This window comes from Oenanthe melanoleuca, chromosome 10, assembly GCF_029582105.1.
Source record: "Oenanthe melanoleuca isolate GR-GAL-2019-014 chromosome 10, OMel1.0, whole genome shotgun sequence".
Classification (NCBI taxonomy): domain Eukaryota; kingdom Metazoa; phylum Chordata; class Aves; order Passeriformes; family Muscicapidae; genus Oenanthe; species Oenanthe melanoleuca.
The window spans coordinates 2,741,382-2,747,527 of record NC_079344.1 but is presented as its reverse complement, the minus strand read 5'-3'; positions in this window follow the sequence as shown (position 1 = coordinate 2,747,527).

Sequence of the window (6,146 nt, the reverse complement as noted above, 5' to 3'; positions counted from 1 at the left end):
GAAGTCCTGGGAAATGATTTACTTGTGTTTGTTTTGGAAATTACCAACACTACACCACTCTTCAGCTCCATTCCTTCAAGACTGCCCATCCTTTCCCTGTGTGCTGGCCCTTGCCTTCCCAAGAGAATCACAGCTTTTCACTGAAGAATCTCATTTCTTAGCACTGCAACAGAACATGAACATTTTTCAAATTTCCCAGTGATAGTGAGGGTAGGCTGCTCTTTGTATTTACTACTTAAGTGAATTAAACCAACTCAAATGTGTGATCTCTCCAGACAAAGATGAAGGTTACATAGTTTAAGGATGAAATATAGACCATCCTCTACAAAACCACTGTGTTGCAGTTTAATTAAAAGAATTCATTAAAGTCATGCCCCATCCAAGGTAATTAGTATGCATAATTTATGCTTTGCCTAATACACAAGGGCAGTAGTCTGAATAATAAACTCAAGTTAACCTTAAGTGGAAGAGATTGAATGGTCAGATGTTTATTTAGCTCAGGTTTGCTCAAGAGCTAAGGTTAAAGAGGTGAAATTTTATTATGGTTAATTAATTTCTTAAATTTTCTTAATAAAATGCTGCCTACCCAGTAGGATGAAAGGTATTTTTTTCAGTAAACATCTCTGGCTCCCATCAGCTACCAGAAATGAGTACACTTATCACACATGTGCAGTTTGCAAGGACATGACTTGAAGGAAAGCTCCTCTGAAAATTTTCACCAAGGAGCAAATGCAGCAAAAGTTCCCAAAATCCTCAGAGTACAAATTCACAATCCAAAGCCAGTGGCTTCCATGGCAGCCTGACCTGCTGCCTTCACCCACTCATTCAATCTCCTGACTCCCTGTCACTGCAAACCAAATCAACAATGCAAGGTGACCAAAACCTGGATCTGCCCCTCTACACACAAATTGCAGGTTTGTGGTAACAGGATCTCAGTGTTTTTCAGAGATAGGAGGCTGCAAGACCATCAGATACCAGATTTGTCACTCCAGCAGAGGAATTGCATAGTCTAGTGCTGGAAAAAAATGCCACAAAGTCTTCTGCAAGATTTGAAATTGAAAAGTCTGAAAAATGCTATTTTTTTTTTCCCAGTGCAGAAGAGCTGGATGTGATCTGTTCATCACTGGAAAGCACAAGAAATGTTCAACCTTGTCAAAGGTCACTTGAATTAATGTGCTTGAAATACAAATTTCACGCAGATCCAGAAAGTTCTGTGATTATTTGCCCCAACTGCCTTGGTCTTGCCAACATATTTGACTTGTTTGCTTTCACATTTCCCCTTAGCATCTACCCACACTAAGACATCTTCATATTTCCAGCATTAAAAAAAAAAAATCTGTGCTGGATTTGGTTATGTCTTCTGTGGTCTGAGTGGGAAAGGTCCTTGAAGTACACAGGATTTGGATTAAGCCTAATAGTGAATGTGTCTTGTCTTTTCTCTTCTCTTTTCTCTCTTCTCTCTTCTCTCTTCTCTCTTCTCTTCTCTTCTCTTCTCTTCTCTTCTCTTCTCTTCTCTTCTCTTCTCTTCTCTTCTCTTCTCTTCTCTTCTCTTCTCTTCTCTTCTCTTCTCTTCTCTTCTCTTCTCTTCTCTTCTCTTCTCTTCTCTTCTCTTCTCTTCTCTTCTCTTCTCTTCTCTTCTCTTCTCTTCTCTTCTCTTCTCTTCTCTTCTCTTCTCTTACATTTGATTTTTGCTGCCTGCTGCAGGACAGCACAAAGGCTACAGGCATTGGTCTGAGGTAACAGAGCTCTGCAGCTGGAAGTGAATCCAGGTCTTTGTGCACTGCCCTGCCCTCATGTCACCTTTTTTCCTGGGCAGAAAACTGGGAGACTTGGTACAATAGATCATGCAATAACCTCCAGATGCCTTTTTTTGGAGTTGCACTCTTGAGTAATTCTGAAATATTACCTGCAGCAGGATTTTCACTCCAAAATGCAGGCATGATACAAATCAAGGGTTTATTTTGGAGTTTGTATCACCAAATGATCCTGATTTGCTTCCTCTCTTATTTGTTTGTATCAACAGCCTTATGAAAACTTCCTGTACAGGATTAGATCTTATTTAGGATCACACTCCATGGCTTTAAATAACAATCCAAAAAATAATAAATATCTCACACTCCCAGTAAGAAAAAGAATTAATAAGAGTTGTCCTGTGCAGCAGTACAGGAGGCCAGGTCTCAATCTGACTTAAAGACATTTTATATTTTATTCTTAAAAAAATTGAATCTAAGTGGATTAACATGAACTCTTAGAGCCAACAGAAATCTGCTTTCCTTTGGATCAGAATCTCTGTTCACACAGGAATCCTTTAGTTTCTGCCAGTATCTCTCAGCTAAGGCTTGGTCCAATAACCACTGAAAAAACAATCTGCAGAAATCTGTGTATATAAAGATTTTTTTTCCAAGTCTTCTAGAATATGTAGTAATAGAGAACTGCCAGCTAGAGAATTACTGCAAATTAATGTATTATTTGTGCTGAACATTTCTGACCTTTTATCCTCTTTTCTGTCAACATTCAGATAACTCACACTAACTAAATTTTAATGAGGACAAAATGGTGGAAGAAAACAGCTCTCAGTCACAAATGCACATGCTTGTATAAATTCAACTGCATGAATTTTTGCCACACAAAAAAGGAACCAAAACACAGAAGAGTCTAACTTCTAAAACTAATAACCATCCCTAAAAAAATTCACATTGCTAAGACTAAGTAGTGACCAAGAGATATAAATTCATTTTAGAATAATTATCCCATATTTATTTTTCTAAATTGTGAAAATTCTCTAGTGTACTTCCTTGGAAGTACATTTGTGAAAACTGGTCTTGGGGAAAAAAAATAGAGGTCAGTGAGCAAGCAAATTTTATAAAGAAGACTCGAGTTTGCTGCTGTTAAACTGGAGTCCTGCTCAACCCATCAAATTATGCAGAGATCACAGCATTACAGAGAGGAATTAATTTCACTAGAGCTGAGGTTCACACTGCAGATTTTCCAATTTCATAAAATACAATTAAAACTAAAGATAAATTTAAATCAACTTTCTTCTATTTCCATACAGTAAAAGAAGATCATTTGAACTGGATATCACTCAGCAATCCCCAAACTCAGAGGATGATCCAAAACCAACTGTTGAGACATTCAGGTTCTGGGGAAGCAACTAACTGGTTTCAGTTGGGAAAATCATCTACTACAGAACAAAAGCAGAGGAAAAGGTTTTCTATCATTTATCAGCATGGATATAATTCTGCTGTTGAACCTTATTATGAACTGCAAGACATAAAATCATGACAGATTTTATTCATTTTATTATTAAAGGGGTTTTAGTGTTTTTAGCTTTGCAGCCAGATTTATCCCTGAAAAAATTCACAATTATTCCATTAACTTAGTTGTTTTCAACCTATTTTTGCTGGAATGCTTGTTTTCCTGAGGTCTCTTTTAAAGAACTGGCCAGGCTCTCCTCCTCCCCACAGCTCTGCCATTACTTTTAATAATGTGGCACATTTCCTAAACTTTATCAGTGTCCATTCACTGGGCACCTCAGCAAGTCAAAGGGTGATCAGTGCATGAAGCCATTTACTTCTCTTTCTTGGACTCTACTTTTAATTTTAATTAGAAAAGGATAATAAAATATAAATAAAATAAAGGATAAAATAGAAGCAGCTGTGAATACAGTACTTATCCAACAGATTCCTTCAAGGCAGAGATTTAACAGACACAGCTTCATTAAACTTATAAAATTACACTTCATCCTTTGATTTTTTTTTTAGAATTCAAGTCCACTTATCAGCAAGTCAGTGTATGAATATGATGCTCAGAGTGAAACTCCTGTAATGCTCTTTTAGTATCTGGAGCAATGCTATTTACAAATCTTGGCTGGAGTGAATGTGCAAGACACTTACATCAATCTCTATCCATTTCAATTACCAACAAAGGTAATATCACAGCCAGCACACATTTAACACTGGATGGCACAGATCTGGGCAGACCTGAGAAGCTGCAGAATAAATATTGATATATTAAAACAGAGTCTATTACTCACCTTCTGAATAAACCACTGATTTTAATTTACCTACGATTTTTCAATAGCATCTTTCCAAGGAGGAAATTAGATTTTTACATATCATAGCAAATCACAAAGCCCAAATGTCAATTTCATATATCAAGCAATTACTTGTACTGTTTATTTTTGGGGAAAATTTTAACATATATTTACTTAGAAAGCCACATGGGTCCCTCCAAAATAAATAGGGGCTATAATTCTTGCCAAAAAAATCCACAGTTCCAGAGATCTCCTCATCAATTTCCTGCAGCATTAATGAGGAAAGGCACTGAGACAGTCATTCATACTGTCTTTATGATAAGACTAACCCACAGGGCAAATCAAGATTAAGGACAAAGGGAAGACAAATGGGTAGAATCCAGAATGAGAGGGTTTTTTAATGCCTTGCTTGAAATTTTTGTTTCCCATCTTAATTGTTAAGTACTGCACACAAAGTACACATGAAAATGAAAGATATTCTCCCAACAGGAAACTGCATAAAAGGAGAGATGAAGTTATTTTCACCTGAAGGTTTATCTGGCTAGAGCTGGGAGGAGGGGGAAGAATCCATGTAACCCATTCCTTAGGAAGCAATTGCTATGAGTTACCTTTATAGGAAGAATTAAGTTTCAATTAAGAAACACAAAGTCAGAAGTCACAGTGATCTGGCTCTCCAAGGACAGGTTTGCCACTATCACAGACATGTGAACCTGCTCAAATCTCCTTCTAGAAATATTTGCACTCACACTCTGAACTACACCAGAACTGCATTTCCATGTGAATATTTGGGGGGTTTTGGCTTCATGCTGCTTGGAAAGGAACCAGCCACAGCCTATTTTTAATGCACAAGGTCTTGAGGAGTCTTACACATGCAAGAAAAAAAGGATTAGAAAGGAATTTGAGAATACAAATCCTTGCCTAAACCACCCTCAAGGTGGGCATGGTTAATAAAACATGCAAGCCCAGTGGCATAAAGGACAGTGCCAAACATAACCCTCTGTCACACACTCACTTTTCCTCTGCTGTAACCTCCATGTGATTCATGCTGAGATGCAGACACCTTTTAAAAACCTTGTGACATTTCAATTTTTGCAATAGTTCCTATGCACATCCTTGCCAGGCTGAGACAGTTTCTATTTCTGAAAGAGAGGTGTCAGCATCAGGAAATGACCAGCCTGCTGGACTGGGGCTGTGGACACTGGTGGTGGCTGTGCCAGTGCCAACCTTGGCACCCAGAGTTTGGGGCATCATCTCAGATGCATTTGAGCTCTCTGAGACTCAGTGTGGGTGCTGGCTGAGCCTTCTGAGGGCATTTATCACTTGCCATCTCTGTGATCTCAGCAAACATCACCTGCCAGCAAGGCTGGCCTCTGCTCCTGACAGGAGGGGCACAGCCATGCAGCTTTCTCCAGCAGCAGCAAGGGCCTTTCATCTCAGCCATGGCACTGTCTGTCTCACACAATAAAACACTCCACACAGCATTCCATGGAGGAGGGTGATTATATTCTTACCCAAATTCTAAAGAAATTGAGGCAAATAGATGATATTCCAACTGCTTCTAGTGACACAAGCTTTCATGAATGAGATGGGCTGATAGTATCACTGTGTGTTTTTATTCTCAGACATGTTTTTATTATTTTCTCTACCTTCTTTTTCACTGATTTCTGGTTCTTTTTCCTTTTCTCACAGACACCACCTTAGTTACTCCCACATCAGCTACTGCCACTTCAGTGGAAATAACAGGACAGAATTTATCACTAAGCCCCTCTAAATGTGCTGCTAAGTCCTTCAAGTCCTAATTGATTTAGGAGGCTGGCCCAGCTGATAATGTTCTCTAATCCAGACACTATATGTTTGACCTGATGGAATAAAGAGAGATTTGAAATGCTTTAATCAACTCTGAGGCTTCACTTGCTCTAACCCTACTCTTGGTGCATCTCTCTGGCCCTGGGCTTCCTCTGCAAGTGTTCCTGCTGAGCTCTGCACAGCAGTGTCACCACACAGCACATCATTTAACCCTCTTTTCCCCTCTGTTCACCTTACCTAAGCAGGCAGAAAAGCTGCAAGTTACAGTTTGGTTTTCTCAAGGAATTTTTAAAGTTCAATCTAA